Source organism: Lithobates pipiens, unplaced genomic scaffold (genome assembly GCF_037356315.1).
Source record: "Lithobates pipiens isolate NorthernLeopardFrog02 unplaced genomic scaffold, aLitPip1_a1.2 Scaffold_1, whole genome shotgun sequence".
In the NCBI taxonomy this organism is placed as follows: Eukaryota; Metazoa; Chordata; class Amphibia; order Anura; family Ranidae; genus Lithobates; species Lithobates pipiens.
This window is the reverse complement of record NW_027507685.1, coordinates 214,125,920-214,138,469: the sequence shown is the minus strand read 5'-3', so window position 1 is coordinate 214,138,469 and position 12,550 is coordinate 214,125,920. Positions and strand designations below refer to the sequence as shown.

The window sequence follows — 12,550 nt, the reverse complement described above, 5'->3', positions numbered from 1 at the left end:
TAGACCTGATCACAGATGTAGAAATACAGGTCAATTTAGAAAACAGCGATCACAGGTCAATTAGTTTTAGTATAAATCACACAAATAGGAAACATAAGGGGAATACAAAGCCACTGAATTTTAAAAGAGCCAACTTCCCTAAACTACGATCCTTGCTAGAAGATAATAATTGGGATAAAATCTTAGGAACCAAGAACACAGAGGAAAAATGGGTATGCTTTAAGAGCATATTAAATAAGGACATTAGCCAGTGCATCCCAATGCGAAATAAATTTAAAAGGGCTAATAAAAGTCCTGGGTGGCTTAACGCCAATGTAAAAGTGCATATAAAAGCAAAGGAGAAGGCACTCAAAAAATACAAGGTTTAGGTATCATCATCAGCTTTCCAACTTAACAAAGAATGCAACAAGAAATGTAAGGGTACAATCAGGGCGGCTAAGATAGAACACAAAAGGCACATAGCAGAGGAGAGTAAAAATAATCCCAAGAAATTGTTAATTTCTAGTAAATAAATAGTAGGAAAGGGAGGTAAGATTATATTGGTCCCATAAAGAATTTTTTTTTTTTTTTTTTTTTAAATTATTTTTATTAATTTGCAAGTAAAACAATAAAACAACCTACAGCCTATTGGGCATACCCAGGCTGATTATTACAAAACCCCCCCTGAGTCAAACAATCAGGGAACAACCAAATAACCCTCCCCCTCCCCCCACCCGATACACCGCCACCGGCGTGTGCATCCAAACAGAAAAAAGAAAAAACCCCCCTCCCCCTGTACGCTCCAGCACCACTGCACATTACTCAGGACAGTTACTTAATTCGCCCATGCTCCACCGCAGACCACACTCAGACCCAGGTTAAAATATGCATGCATCACCCTTCACCTACCAATCCCCCATTGCCCACGTAAATACTGACCCAAGGTTACATGAATATCACACAACTTAGAACTCTTCCCCTAGTCACTAATGAAACTCCATCAGTCCGGATTCAAGTCAGCGTTGGTGTCACGCGACTCCGTCCAAATGCCCCATACTTTATGAAATTTAGTGCCACACCCTCGCGAAAGGTAGGTGGCCCTGTAAAGAGGGAGAGCCGTATTCACTAAGTGCTTCCAAAAATTAATAGAGGGGGCTACCGGGGCCTTCCATTTGAGAACAATCGACTTACGGGCATAGTACAGCAATAAGCCCAGGAGTGTTCTGAGCGCTCGGCCCCATAAAGAATTATTAAAAGGGAATCTGGTTACTAAGGATGGAGAGATGGCAAAGGTATTGAATTTATCTTTCTCCTCAGTCTTCACGAGGGAATCGGGGGGCTTCAGTAACCAAAACTGCAATATTTATCCTCATGACATGTCAAAGGAAGCACCCTCATGGCTAACAGACTACAGAATTAGAATTAGACTGGAAAAACTTAACATTGTCACCAAGACTAGATGGCTTGCACCCGAGGGTCCTTAAGGAACTCAGTCAAGTAATTGCCAGACCATTGTTCATAATTTTTACGAACAGTCTGGTGACTGGAATGTCACAAGCTGATTAGAGAAAAGCCAATGTAGCACCAATATTTAAAAAAGGGCCAAGATACATCCCTGGGAATTACAGACCAGTTAGCCTAACATCAATCAAGCTCTTGGGGGAAAATGATAAGGGACTATATACAAGATTTTAGTAATGACAACTGTATAATTAGCAGTAATCAGCATGGATTCATGAAGAATCTTTCTTGCCAAACCAATCTATTAACCTTCTATGAGGAGGTGAGCTGCCATCTAGATAAAGGAAGGCCTGTATACGTGGAGTATCTGTATTTTGCAAAAGCATTTGATACACTTCCCTATAAACGTTTACTGTACAATGTAAGGTCCGTTGGTGTGGACCTTAGGGTGAGTACATGGATTGAAAACTGGCTACAGGGGCGAGTCCAGATGATAGTGATAAATAGGGAGTACTCAGAATGGTCCGAGGTGGAAAGTGGGGTCCCCCAGGGTTCTGTCCTGGGACCAATCCTATTTAATTTATTGATAAATGTCTGGAGAATGGGATAAACAGCTCTATCTCTGTATTTGCGGACAATACTAAGCTAAGCAGGGCAATAACTTCTCCGCATGTGGAAACCTTGCAAGAAGATCTGAACAAATTAATGGGGTGGGCAACTACATGGCAAATGAGGTTTAATGTAGAAAAATGTAAAATAATGCATTTGGGTGGCAAAAATATGAATGCAATCTACTCACTAGGGGGAGAACCTCTGGGGGAATCTAGGATGGAAAAAGATCTGGGGGTCCTAGTAGATGACAGGCTAAGCAATGGCGTGCGATGGCAAGATGATGCAAGAAAAGCAAACAGAATATTGGCATGCATTTAAAAGGGGATTAACTCCAGGATAAAATGATAATTCTCCCGCTCTACAAGACACTGGTCCGGCTGCACCTGGAGCATGCTGTCCAGTTCTGGGCACTAGTCCTCAGGAAGGATGTGTTGGAACTGGAGAGAGTCCAGAGAAGGGCAACAAGACTAATAAAGGGACTGGTGGACCTTAGTTATGAGGCAAGGTTACGAGCACTGAACTTGTTTTCTCTGGAGAGGAGACGCTTGAGAGGGGATATGATTTCAATGTACAAATACAGTAATGGTGACCTCACAATAGGGATAAAACTTTTCTGCAAAAGGGAATTTAATAAGACAAATGGCGGTCTAACCTTAAACTGCTTAGAGGGTTCCTTACTGTAAGAGCAGTTAGGATGTGGAATTCTCTTCCACAGGCAGTGGTTTCAGCAGGGAGCATCAATAATTAAAAAAAAAAAAGTAGATAAGCACCTGAATGACCACAACATACAGGGTTATACGATGTAATACTGACATAAAATCACACACATAGGTTGGACTTGATGGACTTGTGTCTTTTTTCAACCTCACCTAACTATGTAACTATGTGATGTCAGATGGGAGCGGGGTCGCTCAGTTACATCAGCGGGTGGCCCCGCCCTTGCCTAAATAACAGCTGTCAAAGCTAATAGACAGCAGTCGCCGGGGGGGCCTTCCATGGAGGCGGAGTTTTCTCTTTTTTTTTTCTATTTTTCGTGTACGTCAGGCGGCATGGTTGAAGATGTATGTACATCATGGGACACTTTTTATTTTTTAATTGCTTTTAACCACTTCCGGACCGCTCGCCGTCGTTTGATGTCTATGTTACTTTGAAGAGGAATACCGTTGTTATGGTAGCAGCTAGCTACCATAACCCCAGTATCCTCTTCTTTAGCAGGTTGTCTGCTTCAAGATAAAAGTGGTCTCTGCGGAGGTTTCGCAGCGAGATCACTTTTGTCAGTGGCAGGAGAGGGCACCCCCCCCTGCTCTCCGGTGCCCTTGGTCACTTACCGGACCCGTCGGTAGTGGGGGAGGCAATCAAATCCTCTCCCTAGCCCGACATGGAGACGGTGAGGGGAAGTGAGGGGAAGATGGTCCCCACTCGTCTCCATATCATTGAAGGGCGGAAGTGTCGTCAAAATGTCACTTCTGCCCAATGTTCTTAAATGGACATTTTTTTTTTAATGAAATAAACTATTTTTTTTATTGCATTTTAGTGTAAATATGAGATCTGAGGTCTTTTTGACCCCAGATCTCATATTTAAGAGGTCATGCTTTTTTCTATCACAAGGGATGTTTACAAACCTTGTATTAGGAATAACAATGACCCAATTAATTTTTTTTTAAAAGAACAGTGTAAAAATTAAAAATAAAAGGTAAAATAAATAAGAAAATGTATTTTATTTTTTAAACGCACCCCGTCCCTCTGAGCTTGCATACAGAAATGAACGCATACGTGAGCAGCTCCTGCATATGAAAATGTTGTTCAAACCACACATGTGAGGTATTTCCTTGATCGTGAGAGCAATAATTATAGCCCTAGACCTCCTCTGTAACTCAAAACATGCAACCTGTAGAATTTTTTAAATGCCGCCTATGGAGATTTTTAAGGGTAAAAGTTTGTCGCCATTCTTCGAGTGGGTGCAACTTTGAAGTGTGACATGTTGGGCATAAATTTACTCAGCGTAAAATTATCTTTCACAATATAAAAAAAATTGGGCTGGGGGTGTGGCTTAGCAATGGCCGAGTGAGGAGGTGTTTTTTGGGACATCCTGATCTCCCCGTCCCATTCCGCTAAATTTGACGGCTTACTCAGGCGATCTTTAAGGCATGATATCTACCAAAATATATAGAACACGCTCGTCGGCCTGCGGCAGCTGACCGCAAACCCTGCAGAGGAGTATCAAGCGGTATTTCAAGGACCCACACAAGATCTCGCCAGGTGCCATTGTAACAGCGCCACATGGAATCTGCAGTGAGGAGGGGACCACACCGGACGGACCTGCTTCCCCTGCAACGTCCACTGCTTCTGACTCTTCCCTGGTGACACCCATTACCTTCCACACCAACATGGCTAGCTAGTCGCAGCAGCTAAGTATCTTGCCCGATGACCTGCGGCTATTCTGCAGGCTTAGCCCACTAAGTCTGACTTCGAAGCCCTTCCTTCTAAATCGGACATTGAGACACTCATCCTCCGAGTGGAGGAGGCACATAATCGGGATATACAAGAAGACAATAACTTGCGGATGCGGGGCCTCCCGGAGGCTACTGGAGCAGAAGATCTAGCAGCGACAGTAGTGGATATTTTTCAAGAGATCCTAGATGTCTCACCAGCGCCGTCCGTGGAGCTAGACCGGTCCATAGGACCCTAGGACCGAAATCAGCAGACCCCGGAGAGACCCCGAGACGTGCTCTGCAGGCTCCATAGATACACTCAAAAGGAGCTCATACTCCGGAAGGCATGGGAGCATGGAGAGGTGAGCTTTGATGGAGCTTCAGTTAGGATACTCCCAAACCTCTCCAGGGCCACACTTCAGAGAAGAGCGTTACTGAGACCTGCCTTGGACCTGGCCAGACAACAGGGCTGCACATACCGATGGGGCTACCCCATGGCGGTGACATTCCGCAATGGAACTTCTTCTTTTACCTTACGCACCCCGACGGATGTACCTGCCTTCTTCACTGGACCCTGTGTCGCTCCCGAACTGGCTTGCACTCATTCCCCGCAACTCAGGCCACCCGGGAACCTTCACTCAGCGTAGCTATCTACCGCAATGCCAACAACGGTCCAGAAGGAGAATCCGGGCACGGTCCGTGGAGGGAACACGTGAGTTGTGATTTCCTTGTTCTCTATTGACCTGTCACTGAGCATGTACACAACCAAACTGTTTTACCCATAACGTTAGTTTGTTCTTGACTGCTTCCCTAATGACCAGAACTTGAGTCATTCTCACTACCCGTGCCCTCCCCAAAGCCACAGAACTCTGGCATCTGCTCCTTCATCCTCTCTGTCCAATTTTTATGGCTGCCGGTGCACTCTATTCTATGTGGAACATTTGCCGCTCTCCCGATCTGAAGAACATCCAGAGTGCATTCCCGCTCACAAGGAATTGAACTGAGACTCCTCAGACATATACAGATGGGTTTGGGGGGCTTCCGGATGGCGCCCCTGAGGAGGGAGTTTCACGGACTTGGTCTGCCCAACAGTTGGTGCTTACCCATGTGTTTAGCTAGACGTTACAATAACAGGAACAACCCACCTCACCGGAAGGTATAAATAAGAGGGCCAGTATGGTGGCCCTTAATTATGGGAGGAGCCCGGAGGGTATATAATCAGACCACCCACAACGGTCTGTGTCGGTTCCAGTGCAAGGTACTGCACATCAAGGGGCCGACTCGTCTCAGCTCCCTCACGGTCGACTATCTGTGCGTCCAATCGCAGGTGCCCTTCGGCTTCTTCATTCGTGGTCTTCGTCGGCGGTTCCCGCTCATGGTCGCAGATAAGTAGTATCCGAATCTTTTCATATCATGTGCAAACTTGCGGCTTATCATGCTTACTATCCTGTACCCCTTTCGCAAAACCTACCTCTAAGTTGTTGACACTCATGTCCCGACATCTTTCGGCACAGGCATAGTACATTCGTAAATTCCTTCTACCAAACATACGATTCATTCATAGATCCAAGCCTCCGAGTCGCTGTTGGTCGTTCTCCAATATCACCTGCCATAGGCTTCACTGGTTATAAGATTCACTGTTCTCATCCTTTTTTGAGATAAACAGGTATTGTTTGTATGGGTTTCTGTGGCTGATTGAGGTGTAATTAAACCCACCTGATGACTTTCCTGCACTTAACTGGGGGGGTGGGTGGTTGATAGGTGTTTGGTTTCACAGTAAGGAATGGCATACACTCTACAACCAATTCGTATCAGATACTCCTTACTGCCAATTTATATCAGATTCATCTCATACATTTTTTAAGCTGATTCGTGTCAAATGCATTGCACAGGCTGACTCTGCCAACTCACTGCGTGTCCACGTAGTTGTACCTTTGAGATCGGTCGTATATCTTCATCGATTGTCCCACGCTCGGACCGCTACACACTCGCTGTTGCAGGTAGGACTTTGTGGTTACCGCTCCCCTAAACTCTAGTAGTTACGTTATCATGTTCGTTTATCATGTTCGTTTTGCAAAAAGTCGCACTTACGCCACCGTAAGTCTTTCTATGTCATCTTTCATATATTTCATGCTTTCTACCCATCGCCGGTTTACTCGAGCCGTTCACTTCAGGGCGATGCGGTCAAATCCGACATTCAAGCCCCTTACTCACCTCGCGTCTACGGCCGATTCGAATCTAGTCGCAACTTCGCTTCTATGTTTTGGATCCTTGGCAATCACAAAGCCCCTTCAACTGCATCACCATTTAGTTGATTCGAACCCAGCCATAATATCGGCAATACGGTCAGATCTGTCATACGAGCCCCGTAGTCACCTCACATCTATGGCCGTTTCGAATCTAGTCGCAACTTCGCTTCTATGTTTCGGATCCTCGGCAATCACAAGCCTCTTCAAACCACCATCATCAATTAGTCGATTCAAACCCAGCCATATCATCGGCAATACGGGCAGATCTGTCATACGAGCCCTGTAGTCATCTCGCATCTACGGCCAATTCGAATCTAGTCGCAACTTCGCTTCTATGTTTCGGATCATTGGCAATCACCAGCCCCGTCAACCACCATCACAATTCAATCAATCCGAACCCAGCCATATCCTCAGCGATACGGTCGGATCCCATATACGAGCCTCTCAGTCGCATCTACGGAGGATTCGAGTCTAGTCACAGCATCGGCGCAACGATTCCAGTCCTTGCCAAACGCAACTCTAACAACCAAGCCGAATCCTGTTGCATCTCCGACTCAAATGAGTCAAATCTTTCGCAGACTATTCCATACAGTGCCTTGCGAAAGTATTCGGCCCCCTTGAACTTTTCAACCTTTTGCCACATTTCAGGCTTCAAACATAAAGATATAGAATTTTTATTTTTTGTGAAGAACCACCAACAAGTGGGACACAATTGTGAAGTGGAACGAAATCTATTGGATATTTTAAACTTTTTTAGCAAATAAAAAACTGAAAAGTGGTGCGTGCAAAATTATTCGGCCCCTTTACTTTCAGTGCAGCAAACTCACTCCAGAAGTTCAGCGAGGATCTCTGAATGATCCAATGTTGTCCTAAATTACTGATGGTGATAAATAGAATCCACCTGTGTGTAATCAAGTCTCTGTATAAATGCACCTGCTCTGTGATAGTCTTAGTGTTCTGTTGAAAGCGCAGAGAGCATCATGAAGACCAAGGAACACACCAGGCAGGTCCATAATACTGTTGTGGAGAAGTTTAAAGCCAGATTTGGATACAAAAAGATTTCCCAAGCTTTAAACATCCCAAGGAGCACTGTGCAAGCAATCATTTTGAAATGGAAGGAGTATCAGACCACTGCAAATCTACCAAGACCTGGCCGTCCCACTAAACTTTCAGCTCAGACAAGGAGAAGACTGATCAGAGATGCAGCCAAGAGGCCCATGATCACTCTGGATGAACTGCAGAAAACTACAGCTGAGGTGGGAGAGTCTGTCCATAGGACAACAATCAGTCGTACACTGCACAAATCTGGCCTTTATGGAAGAGTGGCAAGAAGAAAGCCATTTCTCAAAGATATCCATAAAAAGTCTCATCTAAAGTTTGCCACAAGCCACCTGGGAGACACACCAAACATGTGGAAGAAGGTGCTCTGGTCAGATGAAACCAAAATCCAACTTTTTGCCCACAATGCAAAACGATATGTTTGGCGTAAAAGCAACACAGCTCATCCCCCTCAACACACCATCCCCACTGTCACACATGGTGGTGGCAGCATCATGGTTTGGGCCTGCTTTTCTTCAGCAGGGACAGGGAAGATGGTTAAAATTGAGGGGAAGATGGATGCAGCCAAATACAGGACCATTCTGGATGAAAACCTGTTGGAGTCTGCAAAAGACCTGAAACTGGGACGGAGATTTATCTTCCAACAAGACAATGATCCCAAACATACAGCAAAATCTACAAAGGAATGGTTCACAAATAAAGGTATCCAGGTGTTAGAATGGCCAAGTCAAAGTCCAGACCTGAATCCAATCGAGAATCTGTGGAAAGAGCTGAAAACTGCTGTTCACAAACGCTCTCCATCCAACCTCACTGAGCTCCAGCTGTTTTGCAAGGAAGAATGGGCAAGAATTTCAGTCTCTCGATGTGCAAAACTGATAGAGACATACCCCAAGCGACTTGCAGCTGTAATCGCAGCAAAAGGTGGCTCTACAAAGTATTAACGCAAGGGGGCTGAATCATTTTGCACTCCCCACTTTTCAGTTTTTTATTAGTTTCAAAAATCCAATAGATTTCGTTCCACTTCACAATTGTGTCCCAATTGTTGGTGATTCTTCACAGAAAATAAAAATGTTATATCTTTATGTTTGAAGCCTGAAATGTGGCAAAAGGTTGAAAAGTTCAAGGGGGCCGAATACTTTCGCAAGGCACTGTAGCTATAACCCAGTTCAAACTAGTCACATCGACTGTACGAATTCAGCAGTACTCACGTTTGACTTTCTCATTCTATCCATACATGATCATACACAATTCTCTCCACCAATTTGCTCAGTGTTGCGCACGGTCATTCCTACATAATCACATTTCCTCTATAACCTTTTCTTTCGCCTTTCAACAAAGCTCCTTGCAATCGCTGCAAGCATCAATGCAATGGCTCAATACGGCCACTCATCTCCAGTAGCAACACGGCTGCTCTCCTCATTCCTACACACTTATAATTTAATTTATAGATTCAAATAAAGCTGCTTTCTTGCAATCGCTGCAAGCATCTCTGCAATAGCTTAATACGGCCACTCATCTCCAGTAGCAACACAGCTGCTTACCTCATTCATCCATTCATTCATTCTCACCTCATAATTCAAATAAAGCCGCTTCCTTGCAATCGCTGCAAGCATTTCAGCAAGTGGCTCAAACTGCCACTCATCATCTCCAGTAGCAAGACGGCTGCTCATCATTTTCTCTGTCTCTTTCCCCTTTTTAGGCCAGTTAGAACACCAGTTAGTCCACCCTGCACCAGGTTTGGACAGTATCTCCCAAAAAACAAACAAAAAAAAAACAAAAACCCATTGTCTAGGGCTTGCATCTTCACCAGGGGGCCAGCTTTGCCCCAAAGAGCTCTTTGCAATCCCCCTTGTCAAAACGAAATTCTCATGTCACCTTACTACAGGCTCCCGGTCAACTCAGTTCTCGACCCCAACCAGTCGACTTCACAACTAGTGCATAAAGTCAGGTGTTTAGTTCAATGGGACTCCCCCTTTCTCTTAAACACTCTTTCACTACATATTTTGACTTCACATACAGAATTTGACCTGCTCCTGAGGCGTTAGCAACTGTCACATACTTCTGTGCACTTCACTCTGTTTTCGAAGCACAAGCCTTCAATACGCAGACAAGGTCGCCTAATCTCCATACTTGCTGGCAGTGCAAGCATTAGTAGACCGAACCCACGTCAATTAACTACAGATCGCAACATTCCTACTTAGTATACCAGACTTCAGCTACCCACCCCAGTCCGCCCTGGGGCGCTCTGGTTCATTAGTCTGTGCCGAGCACAGACTGACACCCGAGCTATCGGTTACCTAGCCAGTCACCTCCTGGCTCACCTCGGTTGTCACGCATTCTTTTGAGTTTTCTAAAGTCACACTCAACAGCGCTCGAGCGCAAACCAACTGTCACTATGGCTGTCGTTCCTTGTCCTATTCTTCTTGTTTCCTTCCACCTTTTATCTTATCTACCCAACGCAACTATCCCCTCCTACCTTTGCAACTTACCTCAAACATACGCACCCCCCCCCTTGCTTTTAGTTGACGCTATGTCGCAGGCAGACAGTGAGGACTTTGCCTCAGCCCTGCCATCACCCTTTACGGGCTCAGCAAGCGGCGGTTTACAGTCTCACAAGAGCTTGGACCAATAAAAAAATAAAAAAACTCATAGCAGAACGGTGTCGCAGGAGTAAATCCTACCCTGCCGCAGCCAGGAAACCAAGCCTTTAGGCTACTGTTTCCACCGCCAGTGGCAGCCCTTCCAGGCACCACTTCAGTCTATCTTCTTTGCGACTACTCAGGTGCACTCCTGGGTAACCACACTGTCAACAGCAGTCGCCGAAGTCCAAGCAGAGTGACAGCCCTGGAGGTACGCCCAGCCGTGCCCCTACCAGCTCCAGTCACCACCGTCATTCCTGTACCTTCACTTACAGATACACCCAACTTCTGCACCATCATCTTCCCTGCACACCTTGTCCTAGCAGGGCATCTAGGAGGACATCTTGGATGACAACGACGTTAACTTAGCATCCCTCCTCATAGCAGTACACAACTTGGCCTAGAACAAGTCATATTCGCGGGGAGATGTCTCCGCCATCCTGAAGGCCAGAGACCCTTTACTTAATTGCAAGCTCACTGTCACAGAGTTTGTGCTGGCCTTGGGGACAGTCAGAGACATGCTAGGCAGAGCAACCCCAACAGGAGGGTAGAATTGGACCCGTATCTGCATGCAGCAGGTCACAAGTACGCAGGGTGCCCATCCTTTGACTATCACCGCTCATTTTCAGCCAAGGCAGCAGCCAGACTCAAGGGGATCCTTTACCTTCCATCTTTTAGTATTTCTCTTCCAGGTAAAGACCCTGACTAAATCCTTAAATTAAGATGTGCCAGCTATAGCAGATCTGCCCATGGGAGTCGAATTTCTCACAAATTGGAATGGCAGGCCAATGTGTATTCCCTCAGCATCTCTCTCTTCATCTCAGGTAGTCATGGTCACCACAGCCTCCACAGGTCCTCGCCTCAATTTTTGTCCAAATTGGGTTTATAGGGCCATGGCCGTCAGAAATCCTCTTGATTCCTGGGTTCAGTTAGTCCTCCTCTTTGTTCGACCTCTACCCCATTGTCGCAGCAGCTCAAGTCTGGTGCAACAACTGGGCAGGACAAACAGTGACGTTCGCCACAGACAACCAAGCCACAGCCAGTATTATGAATAAAGGAGGTAGCCTGCCATCGTGGCCTTCCTGCGCAGGCTGGTGCCACTATCCCCACAGCACCAATCTACCGTCCTATGCGTCCACATCCCAGACAAACGCAATAATCTGGCCGACGCACTACCCGTTAACTTTGCTTCATTATTTTTTGCAGGAACCTGGAACCGACCCGACCATGTCTCTTATCCCACACTGGTCGTAGCTAACCTCGGATTCAAACAACACTTTCACGACGCTACCTGCCTTATTAATCTTTCACTATCTCACAACACCCTGAAGGCCTACCGTGCAGCCTAGAGGTTCTATGTCAGGTTACTAGCCTCAAACCCCAGAGCAATACCAAGAGTTCTCCATCACATCCTGGTCTTCATATTATGCCACCACACACAGTTGGCATTGTCACACAATACCTTAGACCCCACTCAGCTGACATCCAGTATTTCATCCCCTTATGAGATCCTAACAAACCGTCTTGTTTGCCCCCCATACGGTCAAGACCATGTTGTGTGGTATTCACAGGCAATGACCCCAAATCAGTATCAAACGGCTACCCGTCACCAGCGCCATATTCCGAGACGTGTCTTTCATCCTGTCACATTCCCCTTTGGCTAAATTCAGCCTGGTCGTTCAAGCAGCCATCTACCTGGCTTTCTACAGCTTCTTACGCCCCAGTGAAAACTGTCACCATCCCAGTTGTAAAGTGTTACATAGATGCCACCTCACACGCCATCAGACTTACTTCATCTTGCTCCTCAGGGTGTCCAAAACACAATAGTCCGGTCCAGGGGTTGACATCAAATCTTTCCAAACTCTCAAAGCCTGGTGCCCCGTGTCCATCCTAGATCAATTTTTGGCCCATATGTTTGATCCCTCGCAGGACAGCCCATTACTACCGTTCCTGATTAGTACCCCAGGCAGCAACCAGTTCATTAGTCACGTCAGGTTCCTTTTGAGCAAATTAGGCCAGGACCTTAGTCATTTTCTTGGACATTATTACAGCATCAGCAGCCTCACGAAACGGGGTCCCAGTCCACGCGATCAAAGATGGGCAGGTGGGAATCCACCTG

General features: G+C 46.0%; 1 protein-coding gene across 1 annotated transcript in view; it reads right to left on the bottom strand.

Annotated features, from left to right (window-relative positions):
- The window catches only part of LOC143982958 (cytochrome P450 2F3-like), an 87,588-nt gene that overhangs the window by 45,463 nt on the left and 29,575 nt on the right, over positions 1–12,550 (bottom strand). The gene's annotated exons all lie outside the window — the stretch shown is intronic.